This window comes from Taudactylus pleione, unplaced genomic scaffold (genome assembly GCF_031769625.1).
Source record: "Taudactylus pleione unplaced genomic scaffold, aTauple2 ptg000487l, whole genome shotgun sequence".
In the NCBI taxonomy this organism is placed as follows: Eukaryota; Metazoa; Chordata; class Amphibia; order Anura; family Myobatrachidae; genus Taudactylus; species Taudactylus pleione.
In genome coordinates this window covers 862,122-875,060 of record NW_028284889.1, presented here as the reverse complement: position 1 = coordinate 875,060, position 12,939 = coordinate 862,122, and the positions used below count along the sequence as shown (strand labels likewise).

The 12,939-nt window shown below is 36.4% G+C and overlaps 1 protein-coding gene across 3 annotated transcripts in view; it reads right to left on the bottom strand.

The window, feature by feature from the left end:
• Positions 1 to 12,939, bottom strand: part of LOC148502647 (ras GTPase-activating protein 4-like) — a 203,912-nt gene that overhangs the window by 15,115 nt on the left and 175,858 nt on the right. The window lies entirely within an intron of this gene.

Sequence of the window (12,939 nt, the reverse complement as noted above, 5' to 3'; positions counted from 1 at the left end):
AGAAGTTAATATCATCTACACCACCATACAAGTTAATATTATTTACACCACCATACAAGTTAATATCATCTACACCGCCATACAAGTTATCATCTACACTGCCATACAAGTTACACCGCCATACAAGTTAATATCATCTACACCGCCACACAAGTTATTATCATCTACACCACCATACAAGTTATTATCATCTACACCAACATACAAGTTAATATCATCTACACCAACATACAAGTTAATATCATCTACACCGCCATACAAGTTAATATCATCTACACCACCATACAAGTTAATATTATTTACACCGCCATACAAGTTAATATCATCTACACCACCATACAAGTTATTATCATCTACACTGCCATACAAGTTACACCGCCATACAAGTTAATATCATTTACATTGCCATACAAGTTAATATCATCTACACCAACATACAAGTTATTATCATTTACACCGAAATACAAGTTAATATCATCTACACCGCCATAGAAGTTAATATCATCTACACCACCATACAAGTTAATATTATTTACACCACCATACAAGTTAATATCATCTACACCGCCATACAAGTTATCATCTACACTGCCATACAAGTTACACCGCCATACAAGTTAATATCATCTACACCGCCACACAAGTTATTATCATCTACACCGACATACAACTTACACCGCCATCCAAATGAATATCATCTACACCGCCATACAAGTTAATATCATCTACACCACCATACAAGTTAATATCATCTACACGGCCATACAAGATATTATCATCTACACCGCCATACAAGTTATTATCATCTACACTGCCATACAAGATACATGGCCATACAAGTTAATATCATCTACACTGCCATACAAGTTAATATAATCTACACTGTCATACAAGTTAATGTAAACTACACCGCCATACAAGTTAATATCATCTACACCACCATACAAGTTACATATACACCGCCATACAAGTTATTATCATCTACACCGCCATACAAGTTACACCGCCATACAAATTAATATCATCTACACTACCATACAAGTTAATATTATTTACGCCACCATACAAGTTATTATCATCTACACCGACATACAAGTTACACCGCCATACAAGGTAATGTCATCTGCACCGCCATACAAGTTAATATCATCTACACCACCATACAAGTTAATATCATCTACACTGCCATACAAGATATTATCATCTACACCGCCATACAAGTTATTATCATCTAACTGCCATATAAGTAACACCGCCATACAAGTTAATATCATCTACACTGTCATACAAGTTAATATAATCTACACCGCCATAAAAGTTAATATCAACTACACCACCATACAAGTTAATATCATCTACAATGCCATACAAGTTAATATCATCTACTCCGCCGTACAAGTTAATATCATCTATACCGCCATACAAGTTAATATCATCTACACTGCCATACAAGTTAATATCATCTACTGCGCCATACTTGTTAATATCATCTATACCACCATACTAATTAATATCATTAACACCGCCAGACTAGTTAATATCATCTACACTGCCATACAAGTTATTATCATCTACACCGACATACAAGTTACACTGCCATACAAGTTAATGTCATCTACACCGCCATACAAGTTAATATCATCTACACCGCCATACTTGTTAATATCATCTACACTGCCATACAAGTTAATATCATCTACTGCGCCATACTTGTTAATATCATCTATACCACCATACTAATTAATATCATTAACACCGCCAGACTAGTTAATATCATCTACACCGCCACACAAGTTAATACCACCTACACCACCATACAAGTTAATATCTACACCACCATACAAGTTAATATCATCTACACCAACATACAAGTTAATAGAATTTACACCATCATACAAGTTAATATAATCTACACCGCCATACAAGTTATCATCTACACCGCCATACAAGTTATTATTATCTACACCGACATACAAGTTACACCGCCATACAAGTTAATGTCATCTACACCGCCATACAAGTTAATATCATCTACATCGCCACACATGGTAATATCATCTACACTGCCATACAAGTTATTATCATTTACATTGCCATACAAGTTATTATCATCTACACCACCATACAAGTTACACCACCATACAAGTTAATATCATCTACTCCGCCATACAAGTTAATATCATCTACTCCGCCGTGCGAGTTAATATCATCTTCACTGCCATACAAGTAAATATCATCTTGTCACGATCCAGTGCAAGAATTCCTCTGTGGAGGATGGTGAGCCAAGGGGTTCTGGTGACTAGGGGAGTGACTAGACTAGGTCTCCTAGTTGCGGCCAAACCCAGGTTTGGCTAGACCTGCCGAGAGGCGCGGAGTCTAACTCACTTGGTGGTTTTCTCCAGTGACCCCTCCAATTGGGATTTGGTTTTCAGCTGCACCAAGTGAGCAGGTCGCGGCCCTCTGGACAGGTACCTGGGAATGGCAGAAGACCGGAAACTAAAATGAATGCAATAGCACTGGAGGTGAATGGAATGAATGAACTCTGGAAATGGAACTGAATGCTATAACACAGGCATGGACTGGAAACAGTTAAGTATGCAGAAAAACACAGATATATACTGGGGATTTCAAAGGCAAGAGCAGAGTGGACTCAGGGAATATATGGGAATGTTGGAAATGATTGGCAGAGACAAGACACAAAGAGAAGTCAGGCATACACTAGGAGAGTGCTAAATGCAAGTGCAGATTTGCACTGAAAAGACACAGAGCAGATTGACACAGATATGTGCTGGGAGGTCCAGCTGTGGGCTAATTAATACCAGCAGGTAATCTGACACCTCAGTGACACAAGGAAGCTGCAATACTAGCAGCACATATACAAAGACACACAGACATAGAAAACAAAACAGTCTGGATACTGGGAGAGAACTACTCTCAGACTAAGAATAGCTTGGAAGCTAATACTGGAGCTGGAGAACTGTGAACAGGCTGAAGTAACTCTATGAAAGATTAGCACAGAGTAACGCTGGTATCACTGGAACAGAGAAGAAGTTGAACAGCAACTTCCTGGAGTTCTGGAGGCGGATTTATACCCAGGGGTAGCAGATTACTGGAGCACAGCATCAGCTGACTGAAATCATGCTACCATAGGTTAGGAGTACTGTCACATGAGAGGAACTGTCATGGCGGCGCCCATGATGGGAACTTCGATCCCCAGCACACACAGCCGACCATGGAAGCTCGCAAAAAGCACCTAAGGCAGAATACTCAGCCCCACATCCATCACTGCACCAGATGTCTGACCGCAAGGAAGTCAGGGGAAGCCGGCAAGGAGGTGAGAGAGGCCGATCCTAGGCTGAACCCTGACACATCTACACTGCCATACAAGTTAATACTATTTACACCACCATACAAGATATTATCATCTACACCGACATACAAGTTACACCGCCATACAAGTTAATGTCATCTACACCGCCATACAAGTTAATATCATCTACACCGCCATACAAGTTACACCGCCATACAAGTTAATATCATCTACACCGCCATACTTGTTAATATCATCTACACTGCCATACAAGTTAATATCATCTACTGCGCCATACTTGTTAATATCATCTACACCGCCATACTAATTAATATCATTAACACCGCCAGACTAGTTAATATCATCTACACCGCCATACAAGTTAATACCATCTACACCACCATATTAGTTAATATCATCTACACCACCATGCAAGTTAATATCTACACCACCGTACAAGTTAATATCATCTACACCAACATACAAGTTAATATAATTTACACCATTATACAAGTTAATATAATCTACACCGCCATACAAGTTAACATCTACACCCAAATACAAGTTAATATCATCTACAACGCCATACAAGTTAATATCATCTACACCGCCATACAAGTTAATCTTATTTACACCACCATACAAGTTATTATCATCTACACCGACATACAAGTTAATGTCATCAACATTGCCATACAAATTAATATCATCTACACCGCCACACATGTTAATATCATCTACACCGCCATACAAGTTATTATCATTTACATTGCCATACAAGTTATTATCATCTACACCGCCATACAAGTTAATATCATCTCCGCCGTACAAGTTAATATCATCAACACCTTCATACAGGTTACACCACCATACAAGTTAATATCACCTACTCCGCCATACAAGTTAATATCATCTACACCGCCATACTTGTTAATATCATCTCCACTGCCATACAAGTTAGTATCATCTAGTCCGCCATAGTAGTTAATATCATCTACTCCGCCATACTTGTTAATATCATCTACACCGCCATACTAATTAATATCATTAACACCGCCATACAAGTTAATATCACCTACACCACCATACTAGTTAATATCATCTACACAACAATTTAAGTTAATATTTACACCACCATACAAGTTAATATAATCTACACCAACATACAAGTTATTATAATTTACACCATAATACAAGTTAATATAATCTACACCGCCATACAAGTTAATATCATCTACACTGCCATACAAGTTATCATCTACACCCAAATATAAGTTAATATCATCTACAACTCCATACAAGATAATATTATTTACACCACCATACAAGTTATTATCATCTACACCGACATACAAGTTACACCGCCATACAAGTTAAGATCATCTACACCACCATACAAGTTAATATCATCTACACCGCCATACAAGAGATTATCATCTACACCGCCATACAAGTTATTATCATCTATACTGCCATATAAGTTACACCGCCATACAAGTTAATATCATCTACACTGCCATACAAGTTAATATCATCTACACCGCCATACAAGTTACATCTACACCGCCATAGAAGTTATTATCATCTACACTGATATACAAGTTTCACCGTCATACAAGTTAATATCATCTACACAGCCATACAAGTTAATATCATCTACACCGCCATACAAGTTAATATCATCTACACCGCCACACAAGTTATTATCATCTACACCGATATACAAGTTATACCGCCATATAAGTTAATATCATCGACACTGCCATACAAGTTAATATCATCTATACCGCCATAGTAGTTAATATCATCTACACCAACATACAAGTTAATATTATTTACACCACCATACAAGTAATACAAGTTATTATCATCTACACCGACATACAAGTTACACCGCCATACAAGGTAATGTAATCTACACCACCATACAAGTTAATATCATCTACACTGCCATACAAGATATTATCATCTACACCGCCATGCAAGTTATTATCTACACTGCCATACAAGTTACACCGCCATACAAGGTAATGCGATCTACACCACCATACAAGTTAATATCATCTACACTGCCATACAAGATATTATCATCTATACCGCCATGCAAGTTAATATCATCTACACTGTCATATAAATTAATGTAATCTAAACCGCCATACAAGTTAATATCATCTACACCGCCATACAAGTTATTATCATCTACACCAACATACAAGTTATTATCATCTACACCAACAAACAAGTTAATATCATCTACTCCGCCGTACAAGTTAATATCATCTATACCGCCGTACAAGTTAATATCATCTATACCACCATACAAGTTAATATCATCTACACTGCCATACAAGTTAATATTATTTACACCACCATACAAGTTATTATCATCTACACCGACATACAAGTTACACCGCCATACAAGTTAAAGTCATCTGCACCGCCATACAAGTTAATATCATCTACACCGCCATACAAGTTAATTTCATTTGCTCCGCCATACAAGTTACACCGCCATACAAGTTAATATCATCTTCTCTGCCGTACAAGTTAATATCATCTACTCCACCATAGCAGTTAATATCATCTACTCCGCCATACTTGTTAATATCATCTACACCGCCATACTAATTAATATCAATAACACCGCCATACAAGTTAATATCATCTACACCACCATACTAGTTAATATAATCTACACCACCATACAAGTTAATATCATCTACACAACCATACAAGTTAATATCGTCTACACCAACATACAAGTTAATATAATTTACACCATCATACAAGTTAATATCATCTACACCGCCATACAAATTAATATCATCTACACCGCCATACAAGTTATCATATACACCGCCATACAAGTTATCATCTACACCGCCATACCAGTTAATATCATCTACAACGCCATACAAGTTAATATCATCTACACCGCCATACAATTTAATATTATTTACACCACCATACAAGTTATTATCATCTACACCGCCATGCAAGTTATCATCTACACCGACATACAATTTACACCGCCATACAAGTTAATATAATCTACACTGTCATACAAGTTAATATAATCTACACCTCCATACAAGTTAATATCATCTACACCGCCATACAAATTAATATCATCGACACCACCATACAAGTTAATATCATCTACACCGCCATGCAAGATATTATCATCTACACCGCCATACAAGTTATTATTATCTACACTGCAATATAAGCTACACCGCAATACAAGTTAATATCATCTACACTGCCATACAAGTTAATATCATTGACACTGTCATACAAGTTACATCTATACCGCCATACTAGTTAATATCATCTACACCACCATACAAGTTAATATCATCTACATCACCATACAAGTTAATATCATCTACACCAACATACAAGTTAATATAATTTATACCATCATACAAGTTAATATCATCTACACCGCCATACAAGTTATCATCTACACCGCCATACAAGTTATCATCTACACCGCCATACAAGTTAATATTATTTACACCACCATACAAGTTAATATCATCTACACTGCCATACAAGATATTATCATCTACACCGCCATGCAAGCTATTATCATCTACACTGCCATACAAGTTACACCGCCATACAAGGTAAAGCAATCTACACCGCCATACAAGTTAATATCATCTACACTGCCATACAAGATATTATCATCTACACCGCCATACAAGTTAATATCATCTACACTGTCATATAAATTAATGTAATCTACACCACCATACAAGTTAATATCATCTACACCGCCATACTAATTAATGTCATTAACACCACCAGACTAGTTAATATCATCTACACGCCATACAAGCAAATACCATCTACACCACCATACTAGTTAATATCATCTACACCAACATACAAGTTAATATAATTTACACCATCATACAATTAAAATATAATCTACACCGCCATACAAGTTAATATCATCTACACCGCCATTCAAGTTATCATCTACACCCAAATACAGTTAATATAATCTACAACGCCATACAAGTTATCATCTACAACGCCATACAAGTTAATATCATCTACAACGCCATACAAGTTAATATCATCTACACCGCCATACAAGTTAATATTTTTTACACCACCATACAAGTTATTATCATCTACACCGCCATACAAGTTATTATCTACACCGACATACAAGTTACACCGCCATAAAGGTTAAGACCATCTACACCGCCATGCAAGTTAATATCATCCACACCGCCCTACAAGTTAATATCATCTACACAGCCACACAAGTTATTATCATCTACACCGCCACACAAGTTATTATCATCTACACCGACATACAAGTTACACCGCCATACAAGTTAATGTCATCTACACCGCCATACTTGTTAATATCATCTACACTGCCATAGTAGTTAATATCATCTACTCCGCCATACTTGTTAATATCATCTACACCGCCATACTAATTAATATCATTAACACCGCCATACAAGTTAATATCATCTACACCACCATACAAGTTAATATCGTCTACACCAACATACAAGTTAATATAATTTACACCATCATACAAGTTAATGTCATCTACACCGCCATACAAGTTAATATCATCTACACTGCCATACAAGTTATCATCTACACCGCCATTCAAGTTAATATCATCTACAACGCCATACAAGGTAATATCATCTACACCGCCATACAAGTTAATATTATTTACACCACCAAACAAGTTATCATCTACACCGACATACAAGTTACACCGCCATAGAAGTTAAGACCATCTACACCGCCATGCAAGTTAACATCATCCACACCGCCATACAAGTTAATATCATCTACACCGCCACACAAGTTATTATCATCTACACCGCCACACAAGTTATTATCATCTACACCAACATACAAGTTACACCGCCATACAAGTTAATATCATCTAGACCTCCATACAAGTTAATATAATCTACACCTCCATACAAGTTAATATCATCTACACCGCCATACAAATTAATATCATCTACACCACCATACAAGTTAATATCATCTACACCGCCATGCAGGATATTATCATCTACACCGCCATACAAGTTATTATCATCTACACTGTCATATAAGTTACACCGCAATACAAGTTAATATCATCTACACTGCCATACAAGTTAATATCATCTACACTGTCATACAAGTTACATCTACACCGCCATACTAGTTAATATCATCTACACCACCATACAAGTTAATATCATCTACACCACCATACAAGTTAATATCATCTACACCAACATACAAGTTAATATAATTTACACCATCATACAAGTTAATATAATCTACACCGCCATACAAGTTAATATCATCTACAACGCCATACAAGATAATTTCATCTACACCGCCATACAAGTTAATATTATTTACACCACCATACAAGTTATTATCATCTACACCGCCATACAAGTTATCATCTACACCGACATACAAGTTACACAGCCATACAAGTTAAGACCATCTACACCGCCATGCAAGTTAATATCATCCACACCGCCATACAAGTTAATATCATCTACACCGCCACACAAGTTATTATCATCTACACCGCCACACAAGTTATTATCATCTACACCAACATACAAGTTACACCGCCATACAAGTTAATATCATCTACACCGCCATACAAATTAATATCATCTACACCACCATACAAGTTAATATCATCTACACCGCCATGCAAGATATTATCATCTACACCGCCATACAAGTTATTATCATCTACACTGTCATATAAGTTACACCGCAATACAAATTAATATCATCTACACTGTCATACAAGTTACATCTACACCAACATACTAGTTAATATCATCTACACCACCATACAAGTTAATATAATCTACACCAACATACAAGTTAATATAATTTACACCATCATACAAGTTAATATAATCGACACCGCCATACAAGTTAATATCATCTACACCGCCACACAAGTTATTATCATCTACACCGATATACAAGTTACACCGCCATATAAGTTAATATCATCTACACTGCCGTACAAGTTAATATCATCTATACCGCCATAGTAGTTAATATCATCTACACCAACATACAAGTTAATATTATTTACACCACCATACAAGTTATTATCATCTACACTGCCATACAAGTTATTATCATCTACACCGACAAACAAGTTACACCGCCATACAAGGTAATTTAATCTACACCGCCATACAAGTTAATATCACCTACACTGCCATACAAGATATTATCATCTACACTGCCATACAAGATATTATCATCTACACCGCCATATAAGAAATTATCATCTACACTGCCATATAAGTTACACCGCCATACAAGGTAATGCGATCTACACCGCCATACAAGTTAATATCATCTACACTGCCATACAAGATATTATCATTTACACCGCCATACAAGTTAATATCATCTACACTGCCATACAAGTTAATATTATTTACACCACTATACAAGTTATTATCATCTACACCAGGGGTCTTCAAACTTGGTCCTCCAGATGCTGTGGAACTACACATCCCAGCATGCACTGCACATAGTTTTAGCATGCTGTTATATCAAAAAGGTGGAAGTGCATGCTGGGATGTGTAGTTCCACAGCAGCTGGAGGGCCAAGTTTGAAGACTCCTGATCTACACCGACATACAAGTTACACCGCCATACAAGTTAATGTCATCTGCACCGCCATACAAGTTAATATCATCTACTCTGCCGTATAAGTTAATATCATCTACTCCGCCATACTTGTTATTATCATCTACACCGCCATACTAATTAATATCATTAACACCACCAGACTAGTTAATATCATCTACACCGCCATACAAGCTAATACCATCTACACCACCATACTAGTTAATATCATCTACACCAACATACAAGTTAATATAATTTACACCATCATACAAGTTAATATAATCTACACCGCCATACAAGTTAATATAATCTACACCGCCATTCAAGTTATCATCTACACCCAAATACAAGTTAATATAATCTACAACACCATACAAGTTAATATCATCTACACCGCCATACAAGTTAATATTATTTACATCACCATACAAGTTATTATCATCTACACCGCCATACAAGTTATCATCTACACTGATATACAAGTTACACCGCCATACAGGTTAAGACCATCTACACCGCCATGCAAGTTAATATCATCCACACCGCCATACAAGTTAATATCATCTACACAGCCACACAAGTTATTATCATCTACACCGCCACACAAGTTATTATCATCTACACCGACATACAAGTTACACTGCCATACAAGTTAATATCATCTACACCTCTATACAAGTTAATATCATCTACACCGCCATACAAATTAATATCATCTACACCACCATACAAGTTAATAGCATCTACACCGCCATGCAAGATATTATCATCTACACCGCCATAGAAGTTATTATCATCTACACTGCCATATAAGTTACACCGCCATCATCTACACCGACATACAAGTTACACCGCCATAAAAGTTAATATCATCTACACCGCCATACTTGTTAATATCATCTACACTGCCATACAAGTTAATATCATCTACTCCGCCATAGTAGTTAATATCATCTACTCCGCCATACAAGTTAATATCATCTACACCACCATACAAGTTAATATCATCTACACCACCATACAAGTTAATATCGTCTACACTAACATACAAGTTAATATAATTTACACCATCATACAAGTTAATATAATCTACAGCGCCATACAAGTTAATTTCATCTACACCGCCATACAAGTTATCATCTACACCACCATACAAGTTATCATCTACACCGCCATACAAGTTAATATCATCTACACCGCCATACAAGTTAATATTATTTACACCACCATACAAGTTATTATCATCTACACCGCCATACAAGTTACACCGCCATACAAGTTAAGACCATCTACACCGCCATGCAAGTTAATATCATCCACACCGCCATACAAGTTAATATCATCTACACCGTCACACAAGTTATTATCATCTACACCGCCACACAAGTTATTATCATCTACACCGACATACAAGTTACACCGCCATACAAGTTAATATCATCTACACCTCCATACAAGTTAATATAATCTACACCGCCATGCAAGATATTATCATCTACACCGCCATACAAGTTATTATCATCTACACTGCCATATAAGTTACACCGCCATACTTGTTAATATCATCTACACTGCCATACAAGTTAATATCATCTACTCCGCCATAGTAGTTAATATCATCTAATCTGCCATACTTGTTAATATCATCTACACCTCCATACTAATTAATATCATTAACACCGCCATACAAGTTAATATCATCTACACCCCCATACTAGTTAATATCATCTACACCACCATACACGTTAATATCATCTACACCACCATACAAGTTAATATCATCTACACCTCCATACAAATTAATATCATCTACACCGCCATGCAAGATATTATCATCTACACCGCCATACAAGTTATTATCATCTACACTGTCATATAAGTTACACTGCAATACAAGATAGTATCAGCTACACTGCCATACAAGTTAATATCATCTACACTGTCATACAAGTTACATCTACACTGCCATACTAGTTAATATCATCTACACCACCATACAAGTTAATATCATCTACACCACCATACAAGTTAATATCATCTACACCAACATACAAGTTAATATAATTTACACCATCATACAAGTTAATATCATCTACACCGCCATACAAGTTAATATCATCTACACCGCCATACAAGTTATCATCTACACCGCCATACAAGTTATCATCTACACCGCCATACAAGTTAATATCATCTACAACGCCATACAAGTTAATATCATCTACACCGCCATACAAGTTAATATCATCTATACCGCCACACAAGTTATTATCATCTACACCGACATACAAGTTACAACGCCATATAAGTTAATAACATCTACACTGCCATAGAAGTTAATATTATTTACACCACCATACAAGTTATTATCATCTACACCAACATATAAGTTACACCGCCATACAAGGTAATGTAATCTACACCGTCATACAAGTTAATATCATCTACACCGCCACACAAGTTATTATCATCTACACCGCCACACAAGTTATTATCATCTACGCCGCCATACAAGTTAATATCATCTACACCGCCATACAAGTTAATATCATCTACACCGCCATACAAGTTAATATCATCTACACTGCCATACAAGTTATTATCATCTACACCGCCATACAAGTTAATATCATCTACTCCTCCATACAAGTTACACCGCCATACAAGTTAAGATCATCTACACCGCCATGCAAGTTAATATCATCTACACCACCATACAAGTTAATATCATCTTATCATCTACTCCGCCATAAAAGTTAATATCATCTACGCCGCCATACAAGTTAATATCATCTACACCACAATACAGGTTAATATCATCTACACCGCCAGACAAGTTAATATCATCTGCACCAACATACAAGTTAATATCATCTACACCGCCATACAAATTAATATCATCTACACCATCATACAAGTTAATATCATCTACACCATCATACAAGTTAATATCATCTA